The following is a 22,177-nucleotide window of genomic DNA, read 5'->3' as shown; positions in this document are numbered from 1 at the left end:
CATTGAGATTAAAACCAAAAAATAAGTGTTATATATATATACGCACATATTTGCTTTTTAGGGCTGCACCTGCAGCATATGGAGGTTCCCAGGCTAAGGGTCAAATCAGAGCCACAACTGCCAGCCTACACTACAGCCACAGCAACGTGGGATCCGAGCCGCATCTGCAATCTGCACCACAGCTCATGGCAACGCAGGATCCCCGAGCCACTGAGCAAGACCAGGGATCGAACAGGCATCCTCATTGTTTCCACTGTGCCACAATGAGAACTCCAGAAGTAATATATTTTTAAACCATTATGAATAAATGGTTAAAACCAGAGCTGCCAAGAGGCCAACCATCTGGGAGTTGACTTTAATACTCGGAACGCAGCTGACCTTCCCATTTCTGTCCCATGTGCAGACAATGACAGGCACATAAAGCTGTTTTTTTTTTTTTGTTTTGTTTTTGTCTTTTTGTCTTTTTGTCTTTTTGCCTTTTCTAGGGCTGCTCTCACGGCATATGGAGGTTCCTAGACTAGGGGTCCAATCGGAGCTGTAGCCACTGGCCTAGGCCAGAGCCACAGCAACGAGGGATCCGAGCCACGTCTGCAACCTACACTACAGCTCACAGCAACACCGGATCCTTAACCCACTGAGCAAGGCCAGGGATCGAACCGGCAACCTCATGGTTCCTAGTCGGACTCGTTAACCACTGCACCACGACGGGAACTCCAAGGCTGTCTTCATTAGTCTATCAGATACACAGGAGAGTGGGAATGAAGTAAGAAAAAAATTGCAAAGACATTCTGTTTGTGTTCTAGAACTTAAAAGTTATAAACACTATTAGTAGACATTTATTCAACTTAAATTTTTTTTTTTCATTTTAGAGCTGCACCTTTAGGCTAAGGGTTAAATCAGAGTTGCAGCTGCAGGCCTACACCACAGCAACAGCAGATCCAAGCCGCATCTGTGACCTACACCAAAGCTTGGGGAAACGCTGGATCCTTAACCCACTGAGCGAGGCCAGGGATCAAACCCGCATCCTCATGGATACTAGTTGGGTTCTTAACCCACTGAGCCACTGTGGGAACTCCTCTTCAACTTTTAAGGGCAGACTATGTCAGGTGATTGTCACACTCCTGTTATCCGAACACTCCCAAATGTACGACAAATGTTTACAAATTTACAGTAATAATTTGAAGACGAAGCAGTATTAATTCCTGGTGGTTATAGGAAATTGACAACCTCCCCTTCCCACCTGTGTCACCAACATCCTGTCTTCGGATCTCTCTTCTCTGCCCAGTGACTTCCTCTCCATCCTTATCATCACCTTCTCTGGCCTCCCCTCCCCTAACCGTGGTCCTTCTCCAGTACACCCCCGCGTGGGAACTGTCACGGCCCCATGTTTCCTCCACTTAGACTGGGAGCCACCGGAGGCAAAGACTGCATCAGGCTCAGCTCCGGACCCCAGAAGAACAGCCCAGTTCCTGGCACATGCGTTCAACGACTTCGGCATTGACATGGACACATGCGTGCTGATTCAGGCGCTAGAGCCACCACGGAAGATCTTACCTAAAAGGCATGCAACACGCTACATTCAAAAGGCTCTCTTGGACTTCCCGTCGTGGTGCAGCGGAAACAAATCCGACGAGGAACCATGAGGTTGCGGGTTCGATCCCTGGCCTGGCTCAGTGGGTTAAGGATCCGGCGTTGCCGTGAGCTGTGGTGTACTTCGCGGATGCAGCTCCAATCCCGCGTTGCTGGGGCTCTGACGTAGGCAGGCCGGTGGCTACAGTTCTGATTAGAACCCTAGCCTGGGAACCTCCATATGGCGCAGGTGCGGCCCTAAAAAAAAAGAAAGGCTCTCACCATGAAAATGTGCTTGAATGGTTGTTTACCACCAAACCTCTGACTTAACAGAGTGTGGGGACACCAGGTCCTGCTCACTCATTTGTTTGCAGTTCTCAGCCCTAGAGGGTCCTTAAAATCGTCTGGGGAAACTTTAGGAAGATCTCTTGTGCCCATTTAAATCAGGCTCCCTGGGGGTGATCACCAGGCATCAGAATTCTTCAACGTTCAGTAGGTGATGCTAACACCTACTAATTTCCCCAGCTAACGGGTAGGAAGGCTCCCTACTGTCCCATCTGCTTTCCTACGACTGTCTTGTTATTTCCTGTTATTTCTGTTATTTCTTAGGATCATAATACAGACTGAGGGTTCACTGTTCACCAGGCACTATATATACTCTACCTTATCCCCCCCAAATGGCACTTGTTTGCTTTTATGCATAAGGAAATGAGCCCGGGGGGTTAAGAAGGGGCAGAACATGGATCAGGATCCACTTTTCTCGGAAGCCGGATCCCTTGCCCTTTTTATAAGAGTATATGGTGCAGGTTGCATGGGATTCTGATTATGCCAGGCTGAGAACTGGTCCGTGACCTGGGGTATACAATTGGTTCACCCTATCGGGTCACTGATAGGTAATTAGCTCTTTGTCCTTCCCCGGGTCAAAGAGGTGTCAGAAAGATGAAGATGGAAGGTCTGGTGTTTCATGTGATTCTCCTGCCAGAGAAACTATGGTTATGGGCAGTTGCCCATACAAGAAACTAGTTAAAACAAAACAAAACAGCACCATCAAAATCAAACCCTAGCTACGGCTTTTCTCATAAATTCTTTTGTGAATTTAGATGTATGCTCTACTCATTCAACAAACAAAAATGAAATGTCTTCTTTGTTGCAGATGCCATATAACATGCCAGGAATATAAAAAAGATAGCCTCATTGTCCCCTAAATCCTAAAATAAATGCAGGTATTCTGTTAAAGTAATCCACAAACTTTCCATTTAAAAAATATTTTTGAAGGTTCAAAGCAAGATTTTATTTTTAAAAGTTTTAAGGCAGTTACCTCCCTCAAAAGCTGTAAAAAAAACATGTGGTATCCTCAGGAAATAAGAAGAAACCCCAAATCCATAGATATTAGAACTGACTTCTTGACCTATTTAGAACAGTTTAAGAATGTTCATAGGCTGAAATCTCTCTTACCTTGCCCCAGGGTTTTCTGCAAATTTTAAAACTCAGCTGGTGGGAAAATACCATATGGCCAATGATTTTTTAAAAAAATTTTTATGCATCTTCAGGGGATAGCCAGCTGTATTTCTTTCTTTCCTCCTTTTTTTATTATTTGGTTTCTAGGGCTGCACCTGCAGCAAATGGAAGTTCCCAGGCTAGGGGTTGCATTGGAGCTGTAGCTGCCGACCTACACCACAGCCACAGCAACACAGGATCCAAGCCGCTTTTGTGACCTACACCACAGTTCATGGCTACTCTGGGTCCTTAACCCACTGAGCGAGGCCAGGGATTGAACCTGCATCCTCATGGATACTAGTCAGGTTCGTTTCCCCTGGGCCACAGTGGGAACTCCCTGTATTTCTTACCTTTCATAAAATAATTAAAATCCCACTTCCTCTGTGTTTCAGCATACTTCTGTACTGCATTATAAGGGGGAGGAGTTCCCGTCGTGGCGCAGTGGTTAACGAATCCGACTAGGAACCATGAGGTTGCGGGTTCGGTCCCTGCCCTTGCTCAGTGGGTTAACGATCCAGCGTTGCCGTGAGCTGTGGTGTAGGTTGCAGACGCGGCTCGGATCCTGCGTTGCAGTGGCTCTGTCGTAGGCCGGTGGCTACAGCTCCGCTTAGACCCCTAGCCTGGGAACCTCCATATGCCGCTGGAGCGGCCCAAGAAATGGCAAAAAAGACAAAAAAATAAATAAATAAATAAGGGGAAGGCCATGAACCCCCCCTGGGGCTGTGAAAAAGGCACTGGAAGAAGAAGGTGGGGAAGCATAGAAGACACGTGTACTCTCTACTGGGTCCTAAACAGCAAAGAGGAAACCCAATCGCCTGGAAGTCGGTCCAGTCCCGCTGCCCTTGTAAGGAAGTGAAACTCCTTAGCTTTTCACCTAACCTTGCAGAGCGGTAACCCGCTGACCATCTGGCGGAGTCATTTGTTCATGCTACCCAAGGGTGGTACCCGCGACAAGAATGCACACTTCTTGGCTGTTGGTTGATGGCCCATCCTTCCCTGAATCACCCCCACCTTTAACAGGCAGTGGTTGTGCCTGGCACTGCTCTAAGTGCTGCCCTTGTGGTCATTTGGGCCTCACAATGGCCCCATAAGACGTCCCGTCCCTACCTATAAGGGAGCGGACGCACCCACGGGAGAAGGGATGTGTCCACGAGCTGGGCTTGGAAAGCAGGAGTTCTGGCTCCAGCGCCCACGTGCTTCACCCCACCCTCCATCCCCTCCCACGGGGGGAGGTCTGCTTCCCTCCATCCCCAGCCCCTCGACCCCTTTGATTCAAACCCATGAACTGAGTAGGCGGATGGGAACCGCAGCGGATCTTCAGAGCTGGTGGCAGAAAGTAGTCACGGAACCTACTGGGTCTGGAAAAATGGGGCGATGATCGTTAGGAAGCTCAGGGTTCTTCGGGGCTGGGCTGCTGGTTAGGGACCTGCTGAGATGGACAGCGGGGGTGTACTGGGCTCTCATGCATTCTGTGCCCTGAGGGGAGCTGCGTGTTCCCCAGGTCAGGGATGCATCCTGGGCGAGTGGACTCTGGCTCCAGAGGAAGCCATGGATGCCGGGCAGAGAAAGGCCAGGTCTAAGGTCCTCAGCCCGGGAGGGTGTGCGGAGGAATGATTTGTAGAGAAACAGGAGACAGACTGGGACATCTGAGACAGGTGGGGGGATGGAGCCGATACTGTGTGCACTAGACGGGGTTGGGGGGAAGCAGCCATCAAACAGGAGTGGCTAGAAGGCTGGGAGACGGCGGGGAGATGGTCAGGAACATGTCCCAGTGGCGAGAGGATGCCCAGCCTGGGCGCTGCTGGCATTTGGGGCTGGGGCACTTTTGCTGTGCGGGGGACTGTCCCGTGCAACGTAGGGGGCTCAGCAGCACCCCTGGCTTCTCCCACTACATGCTGGCAGCATCCCCTCCCCCCAGCCAAGTGGCCACCGCCACGAGTGGCTCCAGACAAATGTCCCCCGGGGGCAAAGTTTGCCCCTCCCCTGCCCTGCTTGCCGAAAACCCTTGGTTCGAGCTCAGAGGCTGGAGTCTGGTTTTCAGGGACTGGTGTGGACTCTCTTTTCTCTTTCAGGCTGTACAATAAGAAACTTGATAGAGAAACTCCTGAAATTTCATTGTTTCCCCTCCCTTCATCCTTCTCTTCCTGCCTTTGCATTAGCTTCTCCCGTCCCTCTTTCTTCTTCTTCTTCTTCTTCTTTTTTTTTTTTAATAGTCCATCTTCTGGGGAAGATTATAAGGGAGGCTTTGGTTCTAGGCTCCTCAACTTTCCTTACTTCCTGTGAAGGCCAAGGTGCAGGTGTCTAAACTGAAATTACCTGTCATTATGTTTGGAGCAGTGATATGCAGATATTATTGCAAAATTGTTCTTACTAGCAGAAAACAGAATCCTCGTTAGCCAGCTGCCAGCTCAGAGTGTCAGGGTCTCCAAGAGCCCTTCTTAGCCTCACTCCTGACTCAGTGTTAGTTTTTTTTTTTTTTTTTGTAATTTATTATTTTGTTTCTTTTCTGGCTGCCCCTTGGTATATGGAGTTCCCAGGTCAGGGATCAGATCTGAGCCACATTTGCAACCTACGCCACAGCTGTGGCCACACCTCATCCTTTCTTTTTTTGCTTTTTTATGGCCGAAACTGTGGCATATGGAGGTTCCCAAGCTAGGGGTTGAGTGGGAGCTACAGCTGCCAGCCTACACCACAGCCACTGCAACACCTGCCAGATGCCAGATCCTAGCTGCATCTGCAACCTACACCATGGCTCATAGCAATGCCAGATCCCGGACCCACTGAGTGAGGCCAGGGGTCGAACCTGCCTCCTCTTGGATACTAGTTGGATTCATTTCCACTGCACCATAGAGGGAACTCCCAACACTGCATGTTTTAACTCACTGTGCCAGGCCGGGGATCAAACCTGTGTCCTGGCACTGCAGAGACGCAGCTGAGCCCATTGAGCCACAGTGGTAACTCCTCCTTCTTTATTCACAAATAAACTAAATGAAGGCAAGCCGCTGGCATGGTCACCTGCTGCCCCCCAGGACAAGCCCCTGTGTGTGCTCTCCTTCAAAGCACAGGGCAGCCTCGACCGTCGACTGTCACCTAATCAGCAGACCTCTAGAACTGCTCTTGGTCAAAGTAAAGGAAAAAAAAATTAAAAATACAAATAGAAGATAACGCTTGTCTGAACGGAATAAGAAAAACAAAGCAAAGGAGGCTTACCCATCAAGTCGTCAAGAAAAAGCTTGAATTAAAATGAAAAACACACCCACAAGAGCTAAGAAGGATGAATCAAAAATAAGGTGAGAACAAGGCAAAGAATAATTCATTGACAGAGTCAAACACTGAAAGTGGCCTTTAATTGGAAAAAAAACTGCTAAAGTATTAAAATAAGCAAAGACCATCTAAAAAGGCTAATAAGAATGTAAAAGATCAGGAAATCTACAGCCTGAAAGCCTCTCAGGGAAAAGATGAAAAGTAAAAGGAAGCCTAAAATCGTAGGAAATCACTACATAAGGTGATCAGAGAAAAACAGAAATCCGTAATGACGGGGAAAGCAGCGGCTAAGAACCGTTCATAGAAAGTAAAACAACAAACCAAAAACACATCGGGGAAGGGATTCAGACAAGGAAATTCTTGACGTTCAAGCAATGTAACAAACAACTGAACTTGAAGAGGGAAAAATCAAGAGGGTCGAAAAACAAGCAAGGCAGCACTGGGGCACCAGAAGCTGGCAGCGCTGGTATGTCCGAGCGAGGGTGGCCTGATAAAATCTTTGCCGGGTATTTGCTAAATCTGGCAACCAGGCCTCCAAGAAGGCCAGCAGGGCAGAGCTAGTCCCCTGACTTGGCTTTTCACCTGCCAGGACAGAGGCCACCAGGGATGAGAGGGCTGGACTGTGTGCCCAGGGGCTGGTGTGTGCCCTGGAAGCCCACAGCTGGACCGTAGAGGGGGCCCAGCTATGGGGTGTGGACCAGGGAGGTGGGCGTCCTACAGAACGAGCTGGCGGGATGCCGCCGGACAGCAGGGTGTCCGGACTTCCGACAACGTCACACACTCACCTCTCCGAGTTTTCAGCTACCCATTCTCCTCTAGAACGTCTGAGGTGATACGAACCTAGAACCATGCTCTTAGGTGGATCCTAACCCTTCCTTATGGAGTCGTTTCCACACTGAAGCTATTCTCCGTCCATCCAGAAGAGGGCGCATGCAAACACCCACCGATCCCCTAGGAAAGGTTGGCGGGTCTCCTTCCCCACTTGGCTGCTTAATTACTTTAGGGTCAGCATTTTACGAATATGTGCGAGTTCTACACAGACAAACACCTTTCTCATTTCATTCACCTGCACAAATTAAATGAAACACATCACGTGGGCTATTTAAACAGGTTCTGGCATACAGGCATGACTAAAAATTACATTAACCAGGATAACGGGTAAATGGCTGACTTGTCATCTTTTTCCTGGGGCTTTTATTCCTTTAATGCCTTTAAGATGATTTTTTCCCCTCCATATTCCTCATACCAACCCTGCTCAAGGAAAGTAAAATCACGCAGCATTTATTCAATTGATGTTTTATCCATCGCTTACTGCATGTCACGCAGGTGATAGGTTTTGTGGGCAAATGAAGAATAGGATTCAGATTTTACCTTTATGGAATTTACAGTCTTCTTGAAGCGAGAAGACACACAGGGGCCATTTCTGTCCACTGTAACAGATGAGGTGACAGAACGGCACATCCACGGTCTGGGTGAACACAGGGGCAAAGGGGACAGCCTTGGGGGACACAGGAGGTTTGCTGGGGAGGCTGTACGTGAGGATATGCAGATGGTAACCAGGGGAAGTGGCGGAGTGGACGGGGGAGCTCTGCTGGAGGGCGTGTGCAGGTCCAGGGAGCAGCATATGCAAAACACAGCCAGACAGGTGCCTGGATCATCCGTGCAGGAGAACTGGGTGACAGAGGGCTGGGAAGACGAGTGGGTGAGCGGTCAGGAAGAACCTTGCCAAGCACGTGCCAGGGGGTTGTGTTCTACTAGCAATGGGGATGTCCTGATAACCAGTGTGGATTGCAGTGTGGACAGGGCATTCTGGCTACGGTGTGGAACTGGACCAGCAAGAATGGAAGCAGCGTGGGGGCCAGGAGCTGACCGAGGTGACACCAGTGCACGACAACACTGGCTGCCTAGATTAAAGTGGTGGTAGCTGCTTAGACTACATGGTGAAACCTAATTCCTAATACAAAGGTGCTTGGAGACTATCGGATCATGAGGGTGGAGCCCTCATCAAAGGGATTAGTGCCCTTATAAAGAGACTCTGGAGAGCTTCCTCCACTGTGTGAGGTTTTGTCAAGAAACGGCCACCAGGGACCTGGAAGCAGGGTTCCACCAGACATGGAATCTGCCAGCAGCTTGATCTTGAACTCCCCAGTCTCCAAAACTGTGTGAAACATATTCCTGTGGTTTTATAAGCCACCCAGTCTTGGTATTCTGTCATAGTGGCCTGAACGGACTACGATAGTAGCTACGATGGAGGCAGGGGTTGTGGCTGAGACATTTAGGAAGGAGGCTGACAGGGCAGGGCGGTTTTGCCCTCAAGGATGATTGCTGAGTTTCCGGTTCGGCAGATGGGCTCTTGCGAGTGCCACTCGCAGAGTCAGGGACTATGGACGTGAGTGGGAGAGCTGAGATTGAGGGCTCTGCGGGATACTTGATTTTGGGGCACAGGGAGATGATCAGGGCTGAAGGGGAGATTGAGACACGTCGGCTCGCAGGTGGTATTTAGAAACGTGGGGGTGGACGGAGCCCCCAGGCACAGACCCTACAGAGAGAAGGGTGGGGGGCAGGACAGCATGTAGCATAAGATGTCGGGGGTCAAGGAAAGGCAGAAGGAGGCGAAGGAGGCAACATGGGACCCCAAGAATGGCCAGAGAAGGGGCGGGGGGAAATCCCCAGAGAACAAGGTGGCCTGAAGTCAATGCAGATGGTGGTTCAAGGAGAGAATGGTCGTGGGTGCCTCACGCTGCCTGAAAAATCAAGCAGTAAAGACACCAACGTGCCTTTTTCATTTTGGAGCAAAGACACAAGGGGTCATTTAGGTGGAGAGGACTTTGTGGAGGGTGTAAGGGATGAGGAGGGAGTGGATGCTACCAATGAGGTGGAGGGTGTGTGTGTGTGTGTGTGTGTGTGTGTGTGTGTGTGTGTGTGTGTGTGTCTTGGGGTAGGGGCAGTTGGGGTGTTAGGCTGATAACCCACGGCAATCATAAGAGAACGTGAGACTGACGGGGAGGGATTGGACATGTTTAATGCAATTAGAAACCTTCCAGAAGGGAGCAGAAGGGGCACCTATGAGATATTGTCCACGCCCACGCTGTAGCCAAGGGACCCAAAACCCAAGGTGTGGCGATGATGTCCATTTATTATTCAGTTCAGGTAGGTGTTGTTTTCAGAAATGGCTCCTTCAAGAAGAACATACATGATCATCCCGGTTGGAGGACTTGTATCGGGTGGAGTCCAACATTTGGGGCCAACCCAAGTGGCCAGTTTTAGGTGGAATGCGGTGCGAGAGCCCACCGCTCGAGCAGGCATCCTGGGACCTTTAAAGGCCCAAGGCGAGAAAGCATCAATAGAGCTTTCGGTGACTTCCCTCTGAATCCTACCCTTAGCCCACAGGAGATCGATTCAAAACTAACCTTCACAGGGCTCTAGAAAGGTCTTCCCACCACACCCCCCAAATACAGGAGTGATACTTAAAAGACGAGGAGGAACTACAGAGATCAAACCGACTGCGCAGGAAGAGAAACATACAAGGAACAGTCAGTTCGCTGGAGTTTTAAAAAAGAGACTTTTATTCCCTAAAGAAATACGGTTTGAACTGTTTTCGGCACTGAAGAATGTCTCTCTGCTGATTACTTTTATTTTTAGCTCGACTCTCCCGGGGTGCAGGGACCACATCCAACGCCCTTATCTTGCTTTCGGCCCATGGGACTGCCTGGCATCCTGGTTGCATGGAAAGCACTCATCATTCCTTGGGGTGGGGCGGGGGAGGGGGGAGATCTGGGCCTGCTCTGTTCCGCGAGGGCTGCTCAGGAGCCTGGTGTATGTAAAACGGGAGCGAACAGTAATCAGCCTACGAGAATCATCAGAGGAATATGAGGTCTATATTTCTAAAGACCCGGAGAGGAGAAACGGCCTCATAAATCTAGCAAATGCTTCTAGACCAATAAAGACACATGTGCTGCATGCGGTTCTCGGCTTCATCGCCTCTTCTGTGCAATTGAAGCCTATTTTCACACTCATGATGAGTTATAAGGATTACACCTGCTGATGGGTTCACTACATTACAGCCGCGAGAGATGCAGTCTACACCGTTTTGGACACAAGGCTTATGACTGATGTACATTAAGTCCTGGCGCCACTGGAAGTAATCTATGAGATATTTCCTCTACTTGCAGTACTTTCTGTTAATTCCCTGAGATAGATCTGAGCAGTTCCGATTACTGTGAGTAAGGATGCAGAACTTTCGGCACTATGAACTGGGGGTGGGGGGGCGTTATTATTATTATTAATTATTATGATTATTTGTCTTTTTAGGTCTGCACATGCAGCATATGGAAGTTCCCAGGCTAGGGGTCAGATTGGAGCTATAGCTGCCGGCCTACACCACAGCCACAGCAATGGGGGATCCGAGCCACATCCGTGACCTACACCACAGCTCACGGCAATGCCGGATTGCCGACCCACTGAGCCAGGCCAGGAACTGAACCTCCATCTTCATGGATACTAGTCAGATTCATTTCTGCTGTGCCTCAATGGGAACTCTGGGTGGGGGGCTTCTTCATTAGGCTGTCTCCCCTCTCCTGAGGTCTCTCAGGCATGAACTCAGCAGGTGACTCCATTCAGAGTTCCCAGTGTGGTGCAATGGGGTTGGTGACATCTCTGCAGTGCCAGGAAGCAGGTTCGATCCCGCCCGGCACAGTGAGTTAAAGGGTCCTGCATTGCCACAGCTGTGGCGTAGGTCACAACTCCAGCTGGGATCTGATTCCTGAGCTAGGAACTCCATATGCTAAAGGGGGGCAGGAAAAAACCCCAAAAAGTTTCTCCACCCTGGCTGCACGTTAGAAGTACCCTGGAGTTCTGGAAAACAGATGTGAGCGAGATGCCTCTGACTCTGATTAAATCATAATCTCTAGGGGCTGGGACTTGGGCATGCCTGGGTCTAAGATGTCCCCAAGGGAGTTCCCGTCGTGGCGCAGTGGTTAACGAATCCAACTGGGAACCATGAGGTTGTGGGCTCGATCCCTGCCCTTGCTCAGTGGGTTAAGGATCTGGCATTGCCGTGAGCTGTGGTGTGGGTCGCAGACGCAGCTTGGATCCCGCGTTGCTGTGGCTCCGGCGTGGGCTGGTGGCTGCAGCTCCAATTAGACCCCTAGCCTGGGAACCTCCATATGCCGAAGGAGCGGCTCAAGAAAAAAGGCAAAAAGACAAAAATAAATAAATAAATTAATTAATTAAATAAAATATAAAATAAAATTTCCCCAGGGCTTTTTTTTTTTTTTTTTTTTTAGGGGCTTACATATGGAAGTTCCCAGGCTAGGGGTTGAATCGGAGCTGCAGCTGCTGACCTATGCCACAGCCAGCAACACTGGCTCTGATCCGGCTCTGATCCGGATCTGTGACCTATACCACAGCTTGTGGCAATGCCCCATCCTTAACCCAGTGATCGGGACCAGGGATCGAATCCACATCCTCAGGGTACTAGTTGGGTTCTTAGCCCACTGAACCACAATGGGAATTTTCCCTGGGGAATTCTAATTTGCAGAGAGACTTGAGAATCATGGATTAAAGCTTGAAGGAAGAGGATGTCGCTTGGCTTTCATTTTGGTGGGTAAACTTGCCCAAACACAGACCCTCCTGCATTGGAATCGCTTGTATTTAGAAAACTGTCACCACCATTATTGCTGCTGTCTCATAATCACAGGTTTGGCGGAGGGACCCTTGACCACTACCAGTAAAACTCAAAACTCCACCGCCTTTGGTTATTACAGTTTGTTAATAAGAATTTAAAAAAAGGTTGGAGTTCCCATCATGGTTCAGTGGAAATGAATCTGACTAGCATCCATGAAGACGCAGGTTCGATCCCTGGCCTCGCTCAGTGGGTTAAGGATCCGGCATTGCCGTGAACTGTGCTGTCGGTTGCAGACGCAGTCTGGATCTGACGTTGCTGTGGCTGTGGTGTAGGCTGGCAGCTGTAGTTCCAATTCAGCCCCTAGCTTGGGAACCCCCATATGCTGTGGGTGTGGCCCTAAAAAGACAAGAAAATAAAATAAAAAAATATTATCAGATGAGAGTAGATTAGTTAAATAAATATAGGGTAGCCCCAAAGTGGAATATTATACAGGTATTAAAAGCGATGATGCCAATGGTTTATTCCCATTCACTTCTTTAACAACTACTTTTAGGAAACCAAATATCAGCGAGCTAACTACTGTTCTGGGATCTAACTATAGAGCAACGAGCAAGAACAAGGCATTAACAATTTTTAAAAAGAAATTTAAAGACAGCAAGCCCACTATATTACTTTAGTAGCATACATGCACAAAATATGGGAAATTTACATGAAAGTGTTAATTGAGAGTTATTTCTGTGTGATGGGATTAAAGATGATTTTAATTTTCATGTTTTGGATTTTTTTTCTATGCTAGGCATTTATCACTTAGGTAATTTATGGAGATAAGTTACAGCCCACTCTGCTTCTCATCACCCCCCCCCACTCTCACGGGAACAGGTTAAGTGACTTGTCACATGCCAGGACTTGTCTAGCTCTGTAGGGGCACGGCTGGGCCAAAAGGTCAGCCAGAGGCTGCAGAAGTTTGGCGTCTCTTTAAACCTGGCCATGCAAACTTGACTGCTGAGGTGTAAAGCATATCAGATAATGATTTCCATAATAATCATAGGCTTTCTTACTCTTTTATTGACTTGCTTTTCTGCGCAAGTGCCTGAGATATGAGGGGCTCAAATAGCACTTGCTGAATAAATGAGTGAGTGACGGATGGCAAAGGGTGGTTAACAGGTGCCCAATCACTCACATGCAATGCTGAAAGCAGCCACAAGGTGGCGACAACGTTTTAAAAAGTGAATGTTCAAGGACTTTTTTGGTTGTTTTGTTTTGTTTTGTTTTGTTTTTCCAGTAAAAATCCCACAGGTCAGGAGTGGAAGACGTGACGTGAGCTAACTGACACACATGCTATCTTTCCGCCTGGGGAGCCTTCCCTCCTTTGCCCCTGCTGGGCGGAGGGTCCAGCTGGCCGCAAGGAAACCGGATGGGGTGTTCTTGAATCTTCGCTGCCTGGAGCCCCAGGGCTGCTGGGGAATCTGGAGGCCCACATTACTCCTGACTCAGAAAACGGCTTTAGCCTTGAGTGAGCTGCCCGTGCAGAGGGGACCTGAGCTGTTTGTCCCCAAGCGGAAAGCAGTATCTGCCGCAATGATGGAAGAAAAGAGGAAATAGGCTTCTTTGCTTTTCATCAGCCTGAGGATGGAAAAGAAGGGCTGATAGGTGGGTTGAAAGCTATTGGTGTTATTATGAGGCTAGCTGTAGAGGCCCAGGGGCGGGTCACAAGGAGGAGGGATTAGGGGAACCCCAAAACATTTTTAAAAATCATATATACATACATACATACGTACATATATATATATACACACACACACACACATATATATATAATGATGAAGGGATCGCAGGGCCATTTTAATATAGCTACAACCTGTCCAGGGATCAGCTGGCCAGTTGATGACTTATCTTTCCGCTTGTTAACTTTTAAGCCATTTTGTTGTTTATATTATACCCATAACAATTCCTATGAAGAATCTGGAAAGGTAGGGCGAGCCGGAGAGTGTTGAAGGAGCAGTTTTCTACGTTTGAGAAATCCAAGTTCATTGACCGATGACAGCCAAGTCTTGCTCCCCTTGACTCTATTTTTGGATTTTGACTTCCCAGCCTACCTAGCTTCTGTGCATCTGATGCAAAGTGCACAGGCTCTGGGGTCAGCCAGCCATGAATCTGGCTTCACCCTTGCACCTGGCTGGCTATGGAACCTCTCAGAGCCCGTTTTTCTCACCTGTACAATGGGGCGTATAGGCAGTTGGAATCCCAGCATTACCGGAAAGCTGGTGCAGGTAGGTCTGACTCCCTCACAGCCCTGTCACCCTGTCCCTGACCAGCCTTCTATACAACCTACTCTCCTTTCCTGGCATCATTTGCATCACTTGCAGAACTGCCCTGCTCAGGTATCTCACCCTCCCTCCCCCCATCTTGTGTATTTCTTGAGATCATGACAATGTCTTACAGGTCCTTGTATCTCTGAGTAAGTAGAAGGATGAACCTGGATTGCTCATACTGCCCTGTCTCCATGGAAAGGAAAAATGGGTTCCTCCACGTGTCTGAAATGGTACCTGCCATTGCTTCTGCTCTGCTTCACCACTAGCTCAAGGTACAAAGAAAAGGAAACATTTAAATAGACTCTTATTTTAACAACCAAACTGGATCCTACACTTGAAGATTTTGCAACTCAATCAAAACAACAACAACAACAAAAACCAAACAGAGCTATAAATCCACATGGTGCGTATCTTTCACCACTTCCCTTGGACAGATCCAAGTGCACCTCTGTCCTAATTTGATCCAGATCCGAAGAGCCTCTATCCAGTCAAAAGAAGTTATGCCTGCGTAGTCTATTATTTGCATGAGGTGAAGCCTGAATTAAATGCATGAAATCACAAATGAGCTGAACAATGCCCTGGGCCTTTCAGTTTTTGACAAGGGGGACAATTTTCTCTAATGTGGTCCCTTTGTCAAAGGCTACTAGTTTTTGTTTTTGTTTTGTTTTGTTTTTTTTTTTGGTCTTTTTGTCTTCTTAGGGCCACACTCATGACATATGGAGGTTCCCAGGCTAAAGGTTGAATTGGAGCTGTAGCAGCTGGCCTAGGCCACAGCCACAGCAACACAGGATCAGAGCCATGTCTGCAACCTACACCACAGCTCATGGCAGTGCTGGCTCCTTAACCCACTGAGCAAGGCCAGGGATCGAACCTCTGATTTCATGGATGCTAATCAGGTTCGCTAACCCCTGAGCCACAGTGGGAATTCCAAAGCCTACCAATTTTGACAAGAGACTTCAAACTTTACAAAACCGCTTGGCTGCTCATATCATTAGGTCTAGCAACACAAGAAGGGCTTGATTTTTCGGTACTTTATTTGGAAAGCTTGGGGATTTATGGGGAGTGCTATATCGCTCGCATACTCAATGTGGACTTTTAGCATCTCCATTTAATAAGCTTGTTGTTTTACAGGGAAAATATGTGTCTCTCAGGTGGACTATTTACAGTCTACTTGGACGTGATTGGTAGAAGAGTGAACAGAAACTCTCAGTGTATTATTTCATTCAATCCTCCCCAATCCTAAAGTATGTCCATTCTGCAGATGAAGAAACTGAGGCTTCGGGAGTTGAAATGACTTGCTAAGAGCAGCCAGCAGGTGAATGGAGTTTAAGCCCAGTTTGAATCAGAGTGAACTGTTATTACGTGCAAAACTTTGTAAGACTCGGTATAACCGGATTCTTTTCAGTTCATTTTTTGTAACCTTACTAAGGGTGAGCTGTGTGTTTGAAAAGTCCAGACTCTGAAAAATGCTGTCCACAGGGGTTGCAAATTCTCTAATAGAAGCACCAGGCATTCTGGAACTTTGCAGGAAGGCTATTTGGGCAGCAGGGTAAGTTAGGTCATGAAAAGTGGAAGTTATTTGGAAGGTTCTGATTTGGGTTGGGGTTCTCCAATTCCAGTTCTTTCTTTCCCCATAATTAAATACTGACATTTCCCAAACCACGCAGTGATCTCATCCTTCTCATAATAAAGTCTAAGTACCAGGGATGCCTTCTTCATCTGTTGGGCATTGAACAGCTGTTCAAGTAACCCAGTGGGAAAAGCGTAGTTAAAAAGATTAGGGCCAAGATACAGATTAAAGAACAGGGGACATCATAGCTACCCACTTGAGCTCAACGGGATGACCTGAAAAATGGGGGGAATAACATCTTGTTTTTCCTATTTGTCACCCAAATGTGACATGATAATGTTAGACTGCAGAGGCTCCCCCACTCAGGGGAAAGTGATTCTGTTTTGGAAATTGCTTCTTACTCAAAATATGATATATGAAGACTTATCACTTAGACTATTGAAGGTACAAGATAAATTTTTTATGATTTTTGTTTGAAAGATGAAAGGCGTCACCTAGTGATCTCAAAAAAATCTTTAGGGAGTTCCCATCATGGTGCAGGGTAAACCAATCCAACTAGTACCCATGAGGATGCAGGTTCGATCCCTGGCCTTGCTCAGTGGGTCGGCAATCCAGTGTTTCTATGGCTGTGGCTCTGATTCAACCCTTAGCCTGGGAGGCGCCATAGGCTGTGACTGCAGCCTTAAAAAGCAAAAAAAAGAAAAAAAGAAAAAAAAGAAAAAAGAAAGAAAGAAAGAAAGAAAAAATTCTAAAAAGGATTCTTTCCATGTTATTTCAAGGAATGAAGATAGGGATTTAACTGGTCATTCAAGAAATAGTTTCTCGTGCCAGGCATGAATGTGGGCAAGTGGGATGTATCCGTGAACAAAACACACAATCACCTGGTCTCAACCAGCGTATGTAAGAGGAGAAAGATGGGCATAAAGAGTAAATAACTGATTTACTCTGCGGTACACCTGAAACCAACACAGTGCTATAGATCAACTGCACTGCAATAGCAATTTTTAAAAAAGAGTAAACAGGCAGGCAAACTACTAAGATGGTTAAAAGGTGATAAAGTTGCTAAGGAACAAAGAACAAGCCAGCGGGAGTCAGGAAGACTGCAGGTGCGGGGCAATTCCCCTCATCAGGGATGGCCAGCAGTGTATCTACAGGGAAGATCGTTTCAGGCAAAAGGAGACGGGATGCCTAGAGGCAAGGCCTGAGGGTGGGATCGAACCCGCAACCTCATGGTTCGCAGTTGGGTTCATTTCCACTGCACCACGATGGGAACTCCACATGAAAGATTTCCTGGCATGAGAAGTAGCTGAGTGGCCATCTTTGTCTCTCCAGCACCCAGCATAATGCCTGGCACATACGGCACCGCATGAATGTTCTTTGAAAGCAGGTGGCAAATGAATGAAAGAATAATTCGGAAATACTTACTGGACGCTCTCAGTGCTGGAGAACTGCTGCTCTTTCAACCAAAAAGGCAGCAACACAAGGATGGACAGTACTGGGCGGTGAGCGTCAGGGATGCAGTCAGTGGCGGAGGGGCAGCCTGAGCGCTGAGCTTTGCTGGTGGGTTTTAGATGAACCCGGAAGACGTGGAGAAACAGAAGAACAGAAGCCTTGAGCTGCACTGCACCGCTGGAAGGACGCAGCAGAAAGCGGCAATGCCCTGAGCTTAGGAAAACATCAGCCCTCGATGTCTGCCAGCACTGGGTGTTCTGGCACGGAAGTCCCTTCCTTCTGCCCCCTGGTGCATGTTCAAAAGAGCCCGGGAGTCCAAGAGAAGAGGGACAGGAGATGGTTGGACCTCCCAGACTGGGGAGGGGCTGCTGAAACTAGAGGAAAAGGCGGCCCCTCGTGCATGTCTGACCTGATGGAGAAAGTCTCCAGCTCATGAAAAAGAGCAGGAGAGGAGAAGAACCATCTTATCATCTGGAGCTGCAGGCTGCTCTGAAGCCACGTGAGTTAGGATCCCGTGCTTGGAACCCCCCTTTCTTGCCTCAGGACCTCCTTCCCTCTCCTCTTTTTTTTTTTTGCTTTTTAGGGTTGAACCTGCAGCATATGGAGGTTTCCAGGCTAGGGCTCGAATTGGAGCTACAGCTGCCAGCCTGCACCACAGCCACGATGGATCTGAGCTGTATGTGCAGCCTACACCACAGCCCAAGGCAACGCTGGCTCCTTAACCCACTGAGCGAGGTCCGGGATCGAACCCACGTCCTTATGGATACTAGTCAGATTCGTTATCGCTGAGCCACAGCAGGAACTCCCCCTCCACTGTGTTTTGAGGTGGCAGCTAAAGCATCCTTTGGATGTGCATGCCTGAAGTTTCCACCAGCCTCAGAATCCTGATGACCCTTGCGGAACAGCCGGTGCTGAACACAGAGCAGGACACAGCAAGGCTGTGTCCTTTGCGCAGCCCCGTCTCCTTCCGCCTCAGCATCACACATCATCATGAGCGCGAACCGGGTCCCGGCAGAGTCTCTCTTCGGGTCTCGTTTGGAGCCCGACATCATCTGTGATCATCGGTCCGAGTGATTCACCGGGGCTTCAAACCCAGGCTTTCTGTTCATGGAGGAAGCCTGGCCAGTCGCCTTTTCCGCTGCTCCTTTTCTTCCCCAGCCAAGCCCTGAGGTGGAACCAGGCGGTGTGGCCTTGAGAGCTGAAGCTCTGCTGCCCCTTGGGGTGCGTGGCCTCAGGGACGTCCCCCCACTCTCCTTACTTCCCTGCAGTTCCTCATCTGTAAAATGGGCACAATAATTCCACCCCAAAGAATTGTTTTGAGCATTTTGTATTAAAAAATGTGTTAAAAAGTGGTAAGTGCACACACAAGTTCGGGAAGAAGGCTTATAATAATAGACTATATTGGTATTTTATTTTTGGGTTTTTTTTTTTTTGCCATTTCTAGGGCTGCTCCCGCTGCATATGGAGGTTCCAAGACTAGGGGTCAATTGGAGCTGTAGCCGCTGGCCTACGCCACAGCAACACGGGATTCGAACCGCGTCTGCAACCCACACCACAGCTCACAGTAACACCGGATCCTTAACCCACTGAGAGAGGCCAGGGATCAAACCCGCAACCTCATCGTTCCTTGTCGGATTTGTTAACCACTGAGCCACGACGGGAACTCCAATAATAGACATTATGAAGATGCTTGTTTCTAATGGGACTCACTAGCTGGCGAGTGACCTTGTCTCTCGCAAAAATGTTCCTGCTTTTCAGGAATGTAAGTGTGACATAGGAATGATGTGTTCTTTAAGTTGCTTTTTGAGCCGCAAGACGACACGTGTAGCACGAGGGTGGGTGCCCTTGAGCTTTGCTTTATCACCAGGTTCCAACAAGCCCTGCAGAGAACGTCTTTCCATTCCATTCCACTTCCCCAGACAGGGCTTGAAGGGACAGATGTGTCCCCTGACCTTAGATCCTGTGTTCCCGTCATTAGGCGAGATCCCCCCTTGTCTCCCGCGTCTGTGAGGACGCATGTGCATAACGAACAGCATCTTCTCCAGAAACACTGGTGCCAAGCGGCCGCGTCACCATCACGGAAACTTTCAAACAAATATCCTTTCTGGAAAGTGATTCAAGAAACAAACCCAAGGAGGAGTGGCCAAAAGAGAAGGAAAGGGCACCTTTGTCACTTCTAAAGCCAGATGAGAATTTTATTTTATTTTATTCTATTCCTACTTTATTTTATTGTCATTTTAGGGTCACACCCACAGCCTATGGAGGTTCCCAGGCTAGGGGTCAAATCAGAACTACAGCTGCCATGTGTGCACCACAGCCACAGCAACGCAGGATCCGAGCCACGTCTGCAACCTACACCACAGCTCACAGCAATGCCGGATCCTTAACCCACTGAGCAAGGCCAGGGATCGAACCCACATCCTCATGGACACTAGTTGGGTTCATTACCCCTGAGCAATGACAGGAACTCCCAGACGACAATTTTAAACCTCGAAGTGAAGTAAACAGGCCCACAGCCTCAAGCACCCATGACTCCAGCTCACTAGAAAACCAACTGTTCGGGTAACAGGAATTCTCTGATCAACAGGCATTTCCCATCACATGGGTCAAATGACAGGAGCCTACATAAAATACCCACGTCAAGAAATTCTTCAGCATCCAGAGAGCCTGCAGGGGGATTTGGACAGCTTGCAGGCAACCGCCCCCAAATGCATTCCCAAAGAGCACAGAAGGAAGAAGAATGTCTACACGGGGACAGGATGAAGGTACTTCTTTACCACGAGGCTGTCTGGCCCTGGTACGAGGAGATTCGAAGGGACCTCCCTGCACTCCACAGGGGTGTGTGAAGTCCCCCCTCCAGCCTGTGATGTCCCATTTGCACTGTCTCCAGGTGAGCCAAAGGATGCTCCTATGCATCCCTCAGCACCCTACTCCCCTGTGACCACTGCTTAATTATCAAGACAGCCCCAGGGGTTCCTTAATCCACCACTTCTATCAGAATATATTAAACCATCTTGTAATTAATTATTCCTAGCTAATCTTTTTTAAAAAACAAAATTGAGTTACTAAAGAGCTGGGATGTGTGTGTGTGTGTGTGTGTGTGTGTGTGTGTGTGTGTGTGTGTGTTTGCAGTGCACAGTGCCTGGAAATAATAGGTGCCCAATGATGTCAAATGAACAAATGATGTATTTGTGCATTTTGAGGTACAAGAAATTCCAAGAAGTCAACAATCTAATTTTGTGATTTTTCTGGAATGAGTCATGATGCTCATCTTTGTGCATTTAGGATCCTTTTCATGAACGCCTGTGCTAATTTACAAACGCATAAAAAGAAATGAAAATAGAAATAAAAAGATTTCCTGGGCATCGCACTGTGCCAGGTCCTGGGAGATAAAGATGTCTGGCGTAGGTCCCTGTTTTTAAGTGCTTACAATTTGCTGTAACGATTTCTGCTAATGGTGGGAGGTGGGGGCGTGGGGAGGGTGGATGGAGGGCAGGTGAAAACATAGCAAGACTATAATCTTATGAGACGGGACCTGATGAGGCCAAGGGACTGGTACCAGTGCAGAGATACAGATGATGTTCGGGAGGGAAGAAAAATGTCAAGGAGACGACATGAGACCTGAAGGAACGGGTGGGAAGGGAAGACCATCAAGATGCCGTCATCCGGAGCTCCCGCCACGGTGCAGGGAAAACAGCTCCGACTAGTATCCATGAGAACACGGGTTCGATCCCTGGCCTCGCTCAGTGGGTTAAGGATCTGGCATTGCCATGAGCTGTGGTGTAGATCGTGGACATGTCTGCGAACTGGTGTTGGCATAGGCCGGCAGCTATAGCTCCCATTTGACCCCTAGCCTGGGAGCTTCCGTATGCTTCAGTGCAGCCCTAAAAAGACCAAAAAAAAAAAAAAAAAAAAAATAGATGCCATCATCCATCAGCCTGAAAGCCCCAGCTTCACTGGCCTATTCCAGCTCTGACCCTTTGGGGCGGGTAGTGGACCCTCCTCAGAGAGCACGGACCTCTGAGAACGCAGACTCCAGGGGGCTCGAAGTTTGGGGCATTCTTTTTCTGTTGTGTGAATTCTTTTTAAATTTTTTACACTTGATCTTAGCCAAGAGCCTGAAAAGCAATTCTTTTTTTTTTTTTTTTTTTTTGTCTTTTGTCTTTGTTGTTGTTGTTGTTGTTGTTGCTATTTCTTGGGCCGCTCCTGCGGCATATGGAGGTTCCCAGGCCAGGGGTTGAATCGGAGCTGTAGCCACCGGCCTACGCCAGAGCCACAGCAACGTGGGATCCGAGCCGCGTCTGCAACCTACACCACAGCTCACAGCAACGCCGGATCGTTAACCTACCGAGCAAGGGCAGGGACCGAACCTGCAACCTCATGGTTCCTAGTCGGATTTGTTAACCACTGTGCCACGACGGGAACTCCCAATTCTTTTTTAATGTTTTAAAAAGATATTAAAGAGTTTGACATTCTTTATACTATTCAGCCATAAAAAAATAATGCCATTTGCAGCAACATGGATGGAACTAGAGACTCTCCTACTAAGTGAAGGAAGTCAGAAAGAGAAAGACAAACACCATATGATATCACTTATATCCGGAATCTAACATACGGCACAAATGAACCTTCCTTTCCGCAGAAAAGAAACAAACTCATGGGCATGGAGAACAGACCTGGTTGCACCGGGGAGGGGGAGGGAGGGGGTGGACTGAGAGATTGGGGTTAATAGATGCAAACTACTGCATCTGGAGTAGATAAGCAAGGGCGTCCTGCTGTTGAGCCCAGGGAACTATATCCAATCACTTGTGATGGAACATGATGGAGGATAATGTGAGAACAAGACGGTATCTGTATGTATAACTGGGACACTTTGCTGTACAGCAG

The 22,177-nt window shown here is 48.3% G+C and overlaps 1 protein-coding gene across 9 annotated transcripts in view; it reads right to left on the bottom strand.

Annotated features, from left to right (window-relative positions):
- Window positions 1-22,177, bottom strand: part of PHACTR1 (phosphatase and actin regulator 1) — a 560,191-nt gene that overhangs the window by 367,382 nt on the left and 170,632 nt on the right. The window lies entirely within an intron of this gene.

The sequence above is a fragment of the Sus scrofa genome, chromosome 7, assembly GCF_054392235.1.
Source record: "Sus scrofa isolate SSC_HxYL_T2T_F1_AM1 chromosome 7, Sscrofa_HxYL_maternal_Yorkshire_Landrace_v2.0, whole genome shotgun sequence".
Lineage (NCBI taxonomy): Eukaryota > Metazoa > Chordata > Mammalia > Artiodactyla > Suidae > Sus > Sus scrofa.
Note: the sequence above shows the minus strand (reverse complement) of the source record. Positions and strands in the feature narration are given on the sequence as shown.